This window comes from Geotrypetes seraphini, chromosome 11 (assembly GCF_902459505.1).
Source record: "Geotrypetes seraphini chromosome 11, aGeoSer1.1, whole genome shotgun sequence".
Taxonomy (NCBI): Eukaryota; Metazoa; Chordata; class Amphibia; order Gymnophiona; family Dermophiidae; genus Geotrypetes; species Geotrypetes seraphini.
The window spans coordinates 137,676,113-137,690,375 of NC_047094.1; the positions used below are offsets into that span (position 1 = coordinate 137,676,113).

Here is a 14,263-nt window from a genome sequence, read left to right on the forward strand (position 1 = left end):
CCTCTCTCTACTGAATTATATAACTAAAACAGGAGCCATGCTGTAGGTGAAGTCAAGAGCTCAGTGAAACCATCCAACCGCCTGCTGGAGATAGAAAATACTGTATTGCCAGTGAGCTTGCCATCTTATACATGACAGAGTTCAGACTGGAGATCTCTATCTTCACTGATGGTCAGAACCCACTCATATCTGGATTCATCTACTACTGATGACAAGGAAGGGAGATTTTAAAACTCAGCTCCTCCAAGCAAAGATATTGCCCCTAAGTATTCCACTGCTCCCAAAAATGGGACAAAGAGGAAGAAAGATTGGAAGGTGGAAAATGCAAGGAGCCACTCACCCTAAGCATGTCTCAGCTACAAGCAAGGACCTGCCACTGCTCAGCCCCAGTGATGGAGGACCTCTGAAGCCTACCATCCCCATGAAGGAGGAGGTGGTGAAGAAAGAATGAAGAGACATGTGACCTGCACAAGATCTCTTCAGTGCAGCATTGAAGCTAAAACTCTGAGCTTCCTCATTTCTAAATCTGCAGTTGTACATAACCTTCTCTTTCAGCAGCAAACCTGAGAAGAGGCGTATAAACATCAATCCACAAGTGACCTCAGTTTTTCAGAAACATGCCTTATCACCATTGAGACCACAAAACTCCTAAAATGGATATTGCTCCTGCCAGTGGGAGAACGACAGTGGCTACAAAGCCCATGAGACCCACCAGGCCCACCTTCCAAAGTGCTCCAGAGTTGCCATGTCTTTTGCACGAGGGAAGCAGAAACTGTGATCTGAACACAATTGACTCATGTGGTTTACCACTCCTCCCTCTTCCTACCATCTTCAATGCCAGGAGTTTCCTGGCAGCCCTCTGATGCAATCTTGGAACCCTGTTCAGGGCTCTTCATCACACTAGTCTTTTTCCCCCTTTTATTGGTTGAATGAACCTTATCTATACTGTTAGCAAGACAGGGTAGAAGCCAGACCCCCCACACATCCAAAAAGAAAAAGGAAACCACACAGGAGAGAAGAAACAATGTGAACCCCCTATGTGATTTTATTTAATTTGTTTCCTATCCTATTCTTCCCAATGAGTTCAGAACAGGTTATAGGTTAAACATATATAATATACAGTTTTCTTGCTCCAGGAGATGCAGTCCCCTCAGGAGTGGGACTTTATATAATCAAAATCCTGGAACCACATTTCTCCTGGCTCTATTAGAGCAAAGGCCTGTAGATTAATCCCCAAGAACACTGAACAAGTTCTGGGACTGAGAGCCACCATCTGTAATCCACACTCTAGGAAGCCAGTCATATAAATCATCATGCTGCACCAGTTCAAACTGAAATTTATCTGCTGGAAGCAGCAAATACAGGCAAGTTCCAGGGCGATAATGTCACTGAAAGCTCAGTGTTTTCTACCTCCATTTGTTGATTAGAGAGCATGACCATTCATTTGGACAGTCTAGCTGGATAAGGGAAAGCAAACATCTTGGCATGTACTTGCAACTGTTTTAACCATCCTAATCAATATAATACCCATCTGATAACAATATGTTGCACATGCTGTCAGAGTAAAGGGCATTATAAACCAGTTCCCTATGTTCTACTAACTACGGCAGAATAGGCTGTAGGATATGCAGAAATTTTTAAAATAAAATAAATAAATACTGAAATCCAACTGATGACAATTTTCAGAAGACAATATAGTGCCAGTGTTTCTGAACCAATTGTACCTACAAAGAAAAACATTGTAAGATAAATAATTGTAAGTAGATCACAACTAAAGAAACTAAGTCAAACACTCATGAATCTAGGAGGGTCCATGTTTTGAAATAAATCTTCTTCAATAGTTCATGAACAATCCTTCGATTCAAAAATTTCTTACCTGCAAAAACAATAGATGTTTTCTTAAAAAGTAGCAGAGAAGACACCCAAGTCAATCCTGTAGGCAATCAATTAAAACCAACTTTAAGACTGCAATAAAGAATAAATGGAGGCAAAAATCAATGCAAAACAGTAGCAGCAACAGTCTACACTGGTCTGTTAAACGTTTAATGTTTGAGACTCACCACAGGACATATCAGCATTATCAGCCATAAACTATGAAAAACATACCCAAGATAAATTCCTAACACAGTATGCCACTGGGTGGCCACAACTATCCTTTATTTAATAATTAAAAGAGGACTATGTCTTAAAATAGCCAAAATTTAAGAACACAGCAGTCAAAATGAATATATTCAATATATAAGCCGCTTCTCCTTATCATAAACATTCATAACCAAGTCATAGTCAAAAGCCACACATATACACCCCCCTCGGCCACACTAAATTTAGGGTAGATTTATTATGCTACTTCTCTTATCGCTGTACCTATAGCAAGTGAATAGGGACATTAAATACAGAACCCTGACTAGAAGAATGTTAAAGCACAAAAATGACTGATGCACAGTAAAGTGTATAAACCCCAGAAAGCTGCTCTCTGGGCCAAAGTTTGTGTTGGGATTAAAGCAGTAACAAGTAGAAAAAGGTTGAATATGAATAATGGGCTTTGGGCTTTCACATAAATAATAAAAGCAGCAACATGAAATCAGAGATCAAATGTTTTATTTCATTAAGAGACCTGGATTATTTGAATTCCAATTTAAATCATTATTTGGCCAAATACGAATAATGTATTCACCGGGGCCAAATCAAACCAAATACAAACATTCGGTACAGTGCTAATTAAGACAAGCAATATGTTAATAAAATTAATCAGATTGAAATCTTTTACTACATACCCAGGCAAAAAGGGGTGAAGTTCATTTATTATGATATGTGAAAAGTTAACCCATTTGGAGACATTACCTCAAAAAAATTGACAGCAATTCTATACCATCAATGACATCCAAGGCTCTGGATTCTCTCAGGAGCTTAGCACTAGGCTGCCCTGTGGCTCTTTGTCATACAGTGAAGCCTGAAGTATTAGAGCCCAAGATAGTCAACATTATTAAAGCAATCCCTGCCCACCACAGAAAAATGACAGTCTCCTGCACGCATTAAGGCAGGGATCTCAAAATCCCTCCTTGAGGGCCACAATCCAGTCGGGTTTTCAGGATTTCCCCAGTGAATATGCATTGAAAGCAGTGCATGCACATAGATCTCATGCATATTCATTGGGGAAATCCTGAAACCCCCGACTGGATTGCGGCCCTCAAGGAGGGACTTTGAGACCCCTGCTTTAGGGCAATAAAGATTCTCAGGAGTCACCTGAATATACCATTTGGGGTATATCCAATTGCCTCTGAAGACAACTGTAGACAACTTGCAATCCCAAATGGTAGAATGCACAAAAGCTGTCTACGGATGTCTTCAGAGGCAACTGCCTGAGCGTCGGCCTGGGAAACTTGGGCCTTCAGGCTCCCAGGGAACCCCTGCAGATAATATAAGACACCTTGACAGCAGCCTTAATCCCACATACTATCAATGCCTTGTTGTATAGCTCTTGCATGACCCCTGAAAACGCACAAAGAGCCAATCTAACAGTCAGAAGGTGTTGGTTACCGCCAAGTAAAGTAAAGCCCTGCAGATCTCTAGTTTATGAATCTTCTGAACTGAGCCCAACTGACCCCATTATGGAAACACTGAGAAAAACCATCTGATTCAAGTGGAACAGAGAGACCACCTTACGAAGAAACTAACATCTGACTGAATAGAAACCAAATAGAAAGTATTGCATAATCAAGTGTTTCACATACAATCAGCACATGGTATTGGCAATGTAGATGGGGATTTAACTACAGACTCTCATAACACTTTTGAACGGAGAAAAAAAAATTCACATGGCTTATGCCATTATTGCACATATATTTCCCTTCGCTACACCAAAAAAACGACAACAACCGACAACAACCCAAAATCCCCAAAGATGGGACACCAAAAGTACTTGAGCTCGGTGGTAAGTTTCTCGTACTATAGCTACAATTTGAAATCCCATTAACCAGGGGTAGGCAATTCCAGTCATCGAGAGACACAGGCAGGTCAGTTTTCAGGATATCCACAATGAATATGTACGAGATGGATTTGCATGTACTGCTTCCTTGAGATGCAAATCCATCTCATGCATATTTATTGTACATATCCTGAAAACCTGACCCAACTGTGGCTCTCAAGGATCGGAATTGCCTACCCCTGAATTAGACAATAAATTCTAACGCTGAGTCACTAACATACCATGTACAAATTGATAAGGTGGTTTAAATTGGTGGCAGAGTAGTGTGTTATTTATTTAAAAAGCTTATAGCCCGTCAAACCCTAAGCAGGTTCCAAAAATACATACAAAATTAAAAACACAACAAAATAAAACACAAAGTATAACAACTTCTCATCCCTTTAAGAACTGCTTCTTACCCATCTAAACTAAAACCTCTGCAGGACACAAAATATACCTTGGAATTCTTATGGATAGAAATTACATATGTAAAGGGAAAAGCATAGTAATAGAAGTATATTATACTCCTATTAGCAGAAATTATGGAAGCTAACAAACTGCATAGTACCAAAATAATGGGCAAATTAAATTACCAATGAGGAAAAAGATGGAATACTAAACTCAGTATAGGAGGGTAAATCAAAAAGTAAAGGCAAAATACATTTAACAGCTTTAACAGAAGTAACTGTGAGCAATTGAACATATCACTTTTCCACATAGTCCCCATGGAAGATGACACATTTGATGTATCGTTCAACCAGCTTCTGCATTACTGCAGAGAAGTATTTTGGCTGCTCCCAAAGCCAGGTGAGCATCGCTTTCTTTACTTCATCAAGAGGTGAATCTGCAGCATCTCCTTCAGCGGATCGAAGATGTGATAATTGCTAGGCACCAGATCCAGGCTGTAAAGAGGACGTGGAAGACATTTGAACCCAACATTGCATTGTCTCTTTTGTCGCTGCTGCTGTATGAGGACATGCATTGTCATGGTGCAGCAAGACTGTTTTGGACAATATTCCTCTTCTTTTGCTGTGAATTGAAGGTTTAAGGTCATTTCACAGCAAAGCAGAGTAATTTTCACTCGAAAGTGTGCCAGAATAGGCTTCTTCAATTCCCAAAAGAAGGTATTCATTCTGGTACGACGGCGGCGGAGAGCTCTTGGTTGAAAAGTCGAGCACCGAGGACAGGAATCGGTGGGGTGCTCGGGACCCAGGCAAAGTAAGCACCACCGGTGGGGATCAGTGAGAGAAAGTAGCCGATCGCACCGGGTGCACTTTTTAAAGCCCGTCAAAGGATGGGACATGAAATCGAAAAAACGGCCGGGAACGAAACGAGGTCCCGCGGCCGCGGCTACCGGGAGCCCCCGGAGCCGAACGAAAAAACCTTTTTTTTTTTTTTTTGACGATTAAAGAACAAACGAACGAATTAAAAAAGAAAACAAACACAGCGACCGAGAAAAACGACCCAGACGCGGTGGCAGAAGGCAAAAAAGAGAGAGTACACGTTCCACAGGGCTTCTGGCTCCGCGGAAAAAACTGAACTGAGGACCACGAGGTGGGGATGCGCCCTCTAGTGGGCAAGAAGGCATGCACATGCGTGGTGCAGCATAGCAAACTTGAAACTTCAATCAAGTTTGCTTGAAAAGCTGTCCGCGCTGGGGCTCCGTAGATGACGTCACCCACATGTGAGAATATCATGCCTGCTTGTCCTGGGATAAGAAGGTTTTCATTATTTTTTGGGAGGAGGGCTGACGTTTGAATTTCTTCTCCATGCTTTGTCTTTTGCTCTCTGGGTTGATGATGCACCCATGTCTTGTTGCTGGTGACAATTCTCTCCAGAATATTCTTCATACTGTCTCAGGAACTAGGTCGCAACCTCCACACGCTTTTACTTGTGCAGATCAGTAAGCTGTTTGGAAACCCATCGTGTGCAGACTTTCCTGTATCATGCATCACGGCAAATGCAGATCCATAGCCGATATTAAGTACTTACACATTGCCTGTTGGATAGTTTGTCAACACACAGTGCAGTGCTCGGCCTTTAGTCATGTGGCAGCCATGAGGTCAGAAACATGGACACTCCATTGCAAGATTGCACCATTGAAGAACAATGTGCAGTAGTGTGCTCTCTTTGGGCAGAGGGAGTGAAACTTGTGGAAATTCACCATGGAATATTGACTCAGTATGTCTACGGCACCATGAATCAATGAAAGGTTTGAGTGGGTCAAAAGGTTTTAAAGTGGGAAGAACGGGTGTAACCAATGAAGGTTGTTCTGGTTGTCTTATAACATCGCTTGCAAGAGCTCATTGACAGGGCAAATGCCTTGATTAGAGAGGACTGACGGATAATGGTGTCTCAGTTGGCTGCAAATTAGGTATGTTGCATTTCACTAGCTCTGTTCTGGTTATCTCATAATAACAACTTCCTTTAATTTTTGTTTTGCCCTCATATTTTAGCTACAGTGTATTATTGTAAATGACTTAAAGAAGCTGTTCTGGAGAAACAACAATAAATCTTATTAATGCCCAGTTCTCTGTGTGAATTTAAAATGGGGAAGGGAAATGGTATGCAGGTAATTAGACTGAAGACCTGCTTATAAAAAATGGAGATAGTTAGTGGTTGTATGATTGCATATGCTGAGTATTTAAGTATTATTGCATGCATGTTTATTATTTTTAAAGGTATTTTTTCAAAACCTTATAAAGATCTGAATTCTCAAACCAGCACCGATTTTATAAGAGCCCATATCTCCTTTAAAAACGCTGTCCAAATGGCAGCTTTAACCGATTTGAGGCGCGTACTGGTGCCTAGAAAATCAGCGTCAATTGCACCTATATAGGCGCTTTAGGCCACAAAATGCCAAAGTACGCATGGCAAACACCAGAAGTGGCATTAGGCAGCTTAAAGTGCTTACATAGGTGCGATACATGCAAAGATGGGTGCCGAAAATGTAGGCCCAGAAAAACCTGGCCTAGATTTCTGGTGCCTATCTTTCATGTCAGTATGATTCCATAACTTGCGCCAATGCATGATGGACACGCAATTGGCGGCTGCTGATATTGGTGCCAAGCCTAGAATCCAGGCCAAAAAGCCTTCAAACTTAATTGAACATGCAGTATCGTCCTACATCAAGCCTAGCATACTCTCCCCGACAGTGGCTGCGTCTTGCAGATTCTAAAGAATAGATCCATTTTAGTAGCACTCTTCCAGGGATGGAGTAGTCTAGTCCGGTGGACCAAGAACTGGATTTGATTTCAGTGGTGGCTCCTTGTGGCCCTGGGCAAATACTTAACCCTACTACTACTTATTATTTCTGTACTGCTACTAGATGTATGAAAACACTGTACATTAAACATTTAAAAGAGTCCCTGCTCAGTAGAGCTTACAATCTAAATCAAGAAGATAAACGGGACAAGCAGTGGATTAGGGAGTTTCTCAGATACTAAATTTCAAATTATGAGCTTACTAGAGAAAGTATCTGTACATCACTTTGGTGGTACCACAGAAAGCAAGCGTTTCAAGAATGTAATATTAGTTAATATTTTGAGGTTTTTTTTCAAATTTTCACTTTTTGTACTTGTTAATATTAAGTGTCATGTGAGGTTTTAATGACCACTCATGCAGTCTGGAAAAGTCCTTCTATAGTTCCTAAGTTTTTGCTTTGTGTTTTAATTAACTTTAAATATTTTGTGCTATCTGCAGATTTTACTATTTTACTTGTTCCTTAGCATCCTACCAGACCAGTCTAGACCTACGAGTTATCCTGGCCAACCAACCAGTGGATGGAGGCAGAGAAAGTCTTGCATACTTTGCTCAAAAAGGGCATTGTGCAGAACTCAGGGCTTCTGTGTGTGTGTCTGTTTCCAGCAAGGTGACAGGCAAACTATACAGCTTCTGAAGTGATTACTGAGGCAGTTTCTGAGCCAGTTGGAGAACTGTTGAGCAGGGGGACATCTTTGTGGATGTCTTGCTCCTTTAAAACAAAACAATAGACAAGCTGGAGTACAAGTGCAACTCAGAAGAGACCCACTTGCAGATTGGATTTTATTCCATTCTCTTGGTTAAAATCCACCCCAAAAGTCTCTTCCCTTTCTACTTACAATGATTGAGCTTTCAACTGGTACATTTGGCCTAGGGAAAAAACCCAATAATTAGTCCAATTTTGAAGAAATCATCTTTAAACCCACTGCTCCCTGTTAATTACTGCCCAGTCTCTAATCTATCCTTTTCAAAATTATTTGAAAGAGTGTCTTTCAAGAACTCCTGTTACTTGTAGAAAAATCTCCAGTTCTACACCCAAGAAACTGGATTTTGTCAGTACTAAAGTTCAGAGATGTTGGGTAACAGCTTTGTGCCATTTTTTTCCTTGTATTTCTGATAGAGAATTCCTGATGTGTTGCATTAGAGTGTAAGCCTATTGCAGTAAAACCTTTTGGAAAATATCGACTCCGCAGGTCTGACGGAAGAAACATGACTCATGTCGACTCACTGTTGCAACACTCTTAGATTAATAAATTTTGTTTCACAGACTATATTTATGCCTGTTCTTGTGGCTGTCTACTCTGTCGTTTGTTTGGTAGCATTACCACTCATCAGTCGCAACAATCGCAGACCTCTGAAATTCAGCAGCTAAAGTCTCCCATCATGCTAGAAAGTTTAATTACGTTTAACCTGTTTATTCAATATGTCGGATCCACGTTCACTAATGGATCTTGTTTATAATCTTGTGCCTAGCCCACTAGGACCTACAGTATGGGACTAGCCCTATACCTTAAAAACTCTAATAATTCCTTAAACTCCCACTAGGACCTTAAGTCCTTTGATTTCCAATACATAGTACTTTAGGTCTTAAGTTTGCATACCATGAATGAACAAGATACTCATCTTAATAACTGGCTCCTAAACTGTGGAGCCAGAAGAGGTTGAGAGCTTGCTTATAAACAACTGTAGCTGTGTTCAGAATGCTCCTTTTAAAGTTAGATTTTTTTTTCTCTACTCATTTTTGGTTATTGAAGTCCTCTCCATTACATTAAACTTAGGTGAACTGTTTTGTACGAGGGCGAATTGGTAAATTATGTGATAATCGGAAAAGAGCTAGCGAAATACAACACATGTACTCATACATTGCCTGTTGGATAGTTTGTCCACGCACAGTGCAGCACTCAGCCTTTAGTCGTGTGGCAGCCACGAGGTCAGAAACATGGACACTCTATTGCAAGACTGCACCATTGAAGAACAATTTACAGTAGTGCGCTTTCTTTGGGCAGAGTGAGTGAAACCTGTGGAAATTCACCATCAGATATTGACTCAGTATAGACATAGCACCATAAATCAACAAAAGGTTAATAGTGGAAGAATAGGTGTAACCGACAAAAGTAGTTCTGGTCGCCCATCAACAACACGCACACAAGAGCATACTGACAGGGCAGATGCCTTGATTAGAGAAGACTGACAGGTAATGGTGTCTCAACTGGTTGCAAATTTGGATATCAGCTATGGATCTGTATTTGCCATAATGCATGATGGCGTGGGATACAGGAAAATCTGCGCACAATAGGTTCCCAAACAACTGTACTGATCTGCACAAGCAACAGCGTGTGGAGGTTGGGACCCAGTTCCTGAGACGATATGAAGAAGATTCGAATATTCTGGAGAGAATTGTCACCAGCGACGAGACATGGGTGCATCAGTGCGACCCAGAAAGCAAAAGACAAAGCATGATGAAGTAAAGGAAGCGGTGCTTACCTGGTTTTGGGAGCAGCCGAAAAACTTCTTCTCTGCAGGAATGCAGAAGCTAGTTGAACGATACAACAAATGTGTCATCTTGCATGTGGACTATGTGGAAAGTGATGTGTTCAATTGCTCGCAGTTACTTCTATTAAAGCTGTTAAATGTATTTTGCCTTTACTTTTTGATTTACCCTCACTTAGTTGACTGAAGAAATTTCTTATAATCTGCTCAAATGATTTCTTGTACAAACTTACTACTATTTATTTCTACAGTGCCACTAGACATACGCAGCACTTGAACTCAGACTCCTATCTTTCTACAGTCTCACTTCAACTCCTTCTGATATTATTAGGCTTTAAAGATTTTGTCCTGAATGTGAAGTACTGGTAAATTTAACTTGAATTTACCAGTACTTTACATTCAGGACAAAAATATAAATATACCCAAGAATTAAAATAATAAAAAATGACAATTTATTTTGAAGTTGGTACATTTTTACCAACTCCAAATCCATCCAAAATTTAAAACGGGGTACATACAGTGCCTTGAAAACGATTTCCACTCCTGCAACATTTTTCATTCTGCTTCCTAAAAAAATACAACTCAAAATGTAACAAAGTAGGAGTTTCACTGATCTGTATAACATATGCTATCCTTTCACTTATAGGAATATTCAAAAGTAATGAATAAGAAAATGTAGATGTCTTGACTGCCTAAGTCTTTATACTGTCACAGCAAACAAAGTAACCATTTCCAAAAACTACCTCAGCAAGGCTCATTAATTAAACAGAGCGCACCTGTATCCAATCACAGCAGCAGAGCTGATCGGACGACTCCAGGATGAAGAATCAAGCTACTTCTGTTGTATGAAGTGAATTTTCTCACAGCCTTCCCCCAAAATGCTTTGGGCAGCATCAGGTACATCACTATAAAGTGGGAACAGTGTAGCATCACTAAGACATCATTTCAGTCAGAAGCTGTGGGTTAAAAAAACCGCTAAGGGAAGTCACGATGGACCTAAGATTACAAGGCCTACAGTCTTTGGCAAAGACAATTTCATGATTACCTCTACAAACAAGGCCTGAATAAAAAGGCAAAAGGAAGCCACTGCTAAAAGCAGGTCATATGTGCACCACATAGCATTTACAAAAAAGTACTCAGGGAATTAAAGGTCTGTTTTAGTGGCAAAAAGGCCCAAAATCCAGTCTGTCCACATTTTGGTTTCAGCAGAAAATGCTAGTGTATTTTCTGCTGAAACCGAAACTCCCCATCCCCAACCATAAGCATGACCACTCTCTTCCCCCACCCCCCACTATCTACAGACCCTCCCCCAGGGGCCTACCTTAAAAGCCCTTGTGGTCTAGTGGCAGGAGCCATCCCCAGATGCTAGCTCCTAATTCAAAATGCCACTGGAGGTCCCAGCAGCCATTTTGAGACAGGAACTAGCATGATCAAGAGCAATTGGGGATCACTCCTGCCCCAACTACGCCATTAACATCACCAGAGCTTCTAATATAGACCCTCCCTGGGCCTATGGGTGACAAGAGGGCAGTGCCTGTCCAGTTTCAATCATTGTGCACATTTGTTGTTCAATAAGACCAAAGGAAAAGTTATGTCTTACCTGTTAATTTTCTTTCCTTTAGTCAGAGCAGATGAATCCAGAGATGAGCGAGTTATGACCATACATCAATAGGCGGAAGTAAAGAACACTAAACTAAGCTCTGTCATATGGGGCATTCCACATCAAGTGGACCAATACTGAGAATAGTCCATGCTAGACCTCCTCCAAATTTAATAAAATTTGTGTGGACATTCACTAGGATCTCAAACTAAATCATGCAAAACTTTTCACCTTGACCTCTACTGGCTCGAGACTTCTAAGGCAGCTAAATGGAGGTCACCTTCATAGTGCCATGCTCTGCATGACACAAAACAGCAACTCTGTCCATGCGCTGCAGCCCAACAAAACCTGTTCTGAGACTGAAATATTTTTGGATTAGTACAACCCCAGGTACTAAGTTCCTGTGCAAAGTTTGGAACCTAACATGAGTTGCTTCCCTATTTATGGGCTCGCAAATTATGTGAAAAACATTACAATAAGAAACATTAAGTTCTTTTTTGATTCCTCATTGCTCCTAACCTATACTTCGATTCAGGCCACAACAGGACCAGTAGTCATGGCCCATGAAGTACGCCTAGGATTTGCACTAGTTGGCTTTGCACCAACTGGAAACAAAGATATAATAACAAAGAATGATGTCACGTTTCAATGCAGATTTTCTCCATTTTTTTTAAGGTGCTGCAAAAACCACCCTTTGTCATCTTGGACAAAGTCCCTAAGACATGCAATCATGTACATGTGAAGATACATTATGTTATATAGAGCCATATTTGGTACCCTATTGTATAACACGCAAATGACCTAGAGATGTGACATTTTAAGGTTCAGCCAGTTGCAGCTGTACTGCACAGCCAGGCAGAGAAGCGCTCAAGGACCAAAGATGAAGCTGTGCTGTACTAGCAGGAAGAGAAGCTCCACTCCTCCCCCTGCCAAACTTGGAGCTATTTGCACCAATCCCATTCGAGACACAGATGCGCTGGTCAGACTTGTGGAACTGCACCGGACAAACAAGTGACAGTGTGCCTCACCTTTGGAAACAGAGCCCTGCTTGACAGACAGGACAGAATTGGAGAGATGGAGCCAGGCCACACAGAGAAACATAAGGGGCTCCCCACCTAGAGAGAAGATAGAGACAGGAGAGAGAACCACTTCATAATCAACGATTGACTTAGGCTGCAGAGACGACCTGCTGTGCTCCACAAGAATTGCACTTCAAAAACAGAGAGCGAAGGACACTGCACATCAAAATCATGTGCTACCCTCAGAGGGGGAGCTTCACTGCACTAATAGAAATAGAGCCGTATGTTATGTCTCTATGTGAAGTCAGGTAGTCTTGACAGAGGAATTTCGCTGTCCAGCCTGATATAAAGCCAAATTCCTAACACAAAGGAACGGAGTCACGTAGCCTAAAACATGTGAAATAGAAGAGCCTCCCCTGAGATGGGAAAGAGAGAAAAGCCAGAGCAACAACTGAGCCAAATTAACAAGTTAAAGAGTAATAAATCACCTGGACCGGATGATATACATCCCAAGGTACTGAAAGAACTCAAACATGAAATTGATGATCTGCTACTGCTGTTAGTGATCTGTAACCTGTCGTTAAAATTGTCTGTAGTACCTGAAGACTGGAGGGTGGCCAATATAACATTGATTTTTAAAAAGGGTTCCAAGGGAGTTCTGGGAAATTACAGACCGGTAAGCCTGACTTCAGTGCTGGACAAAATGGTGGAAACAATTATAAAAAATAAAATTGTGGAACACTTGGACAAACATGATTTAATGAGACAGAGTAAGCATTGGTTCAGCTGAGGGAGGTCTAGCCTCACCAATTTGTTTGACTTCTTTGTAGGTGTAAACAAACATGTAGATAAAGGCGAGCCGATTGATGTAGTGTATCTAGATTTCCAGAAGGCTTTTAACAAAATTCCTGAGAGACTCCTGAGAAAATTCAAGAGTCATGAGATAGGAGGCAAATGAAATTAAATGAGTCCAAAACAAGACTTCTTTGGCTCGGTCCAAAACTAGATCACCTACCCACCTCCATCCCACTACCCTCTGGCTCCTCTCTGCAGCTTGAGTTCTCGAGCAAGGTCTTGGGCATCATCATTGATTCCACATTGTCCTTCAATGAACACCTCCAATCCTTAGTAAAAAAAATGCTTTTTCAGCCTTCACATGCTGAGGAAAGTTAGATCCTGCTTCCATCAAAAACATTTTACCCTCCTTATCCAATCCATCATCCTCTCCAGATTGGACTATTGCAACTCTATCTACTTAAGCCTAACTAAGAAAAACCTCCACAGACTCCAACGGATTCAGAATACTGCGGCCAAGCTCATCTTCGCTAAAAGTAAATTTGACCATGTCTCCCCGCTCCTGGCCAAGCTCCACTGGCTTCCGATAATCGCCAGGGTCCACTATAAATGCGTCTGTTTAACTTTCAAAATCCTATATGGTATCCTCCCTCCCTTTATCCCTCTTTCTTGGAATTCCTCAAACCCTAATACCACCAGATCCTCCCACAAATTAAAACTATCCTTCCCCTCGCTAAAAGACACAGGAAAGCTAGGGACCTCCCTCCACTTCAAAATCACTGAGCTCTGGAACAACCTTACCTCCCCTCTTCGGAACTTGAGCTCTCTCCAAGTTTTCCGCAAACATCTGAAAACCTGGCTTTTCTCAAAAAATGTAAGTCTCCCTCCAACTTAGGAATCAAGGAAACTCTTATAACTTGGCATCCCAAGTCCTCTAAATTTTCTTCACACTTCTACCTCTAACCCTCTGTTGTAGTTCCTTCCTATTTCTCCTACTGTAAACCGCTTCGAGCTCTACGAACGTGGAGATGATGCGATATACAAACCTAAGGATTAGATTAGATTAGGAGGCAATGTTCAGTTGTGGATTAAGAACTGGTTAACAGAGGGGTAGGGTTGAATGGCCATTTTACT

The 14,263-nt window shown here is 41.2% G+C and overlaps 1 protein-coding gene across 16 annotated transcripts in view; it reads right to left on the reverse strand.

Annotated features, from left to right (window-relative positions):
• The window catches only part of LOC117345757 (copine-1-like), a 162,711-nt gene that overhangs the window by 137,498 nt on the left and 10,950 nt on the right, over nt 1-14,263 (reverse strand). For 8 of the 16 annotated variants that reach the window (XM_033914872.1, XM_033914868.1, XM_033914877.1 and 5 more), the window contains 3 exons: nt 10,492-10,620; nt 10,234-10,282; nt 1,877-1,965 (listed from right to left, as the gene is read on the reverse strand). The exons of 3 other annotated variants lie outside the window; for them this stretch is intronic. The gene's annotated coding sequence lies outside the window, so the exon portion shown is untranslated. The remainder of the gene's footprint in view (nt 1-1,876; nt 1,966-10,233; nt 10,283-10,491; nt 10,621-14,263) is intronic. 5 more of the 16 variants (XM_033914873.1, XM_033914862.1, XM_033914864.1 and 2 more) reach the window with 2 other exon arrangements.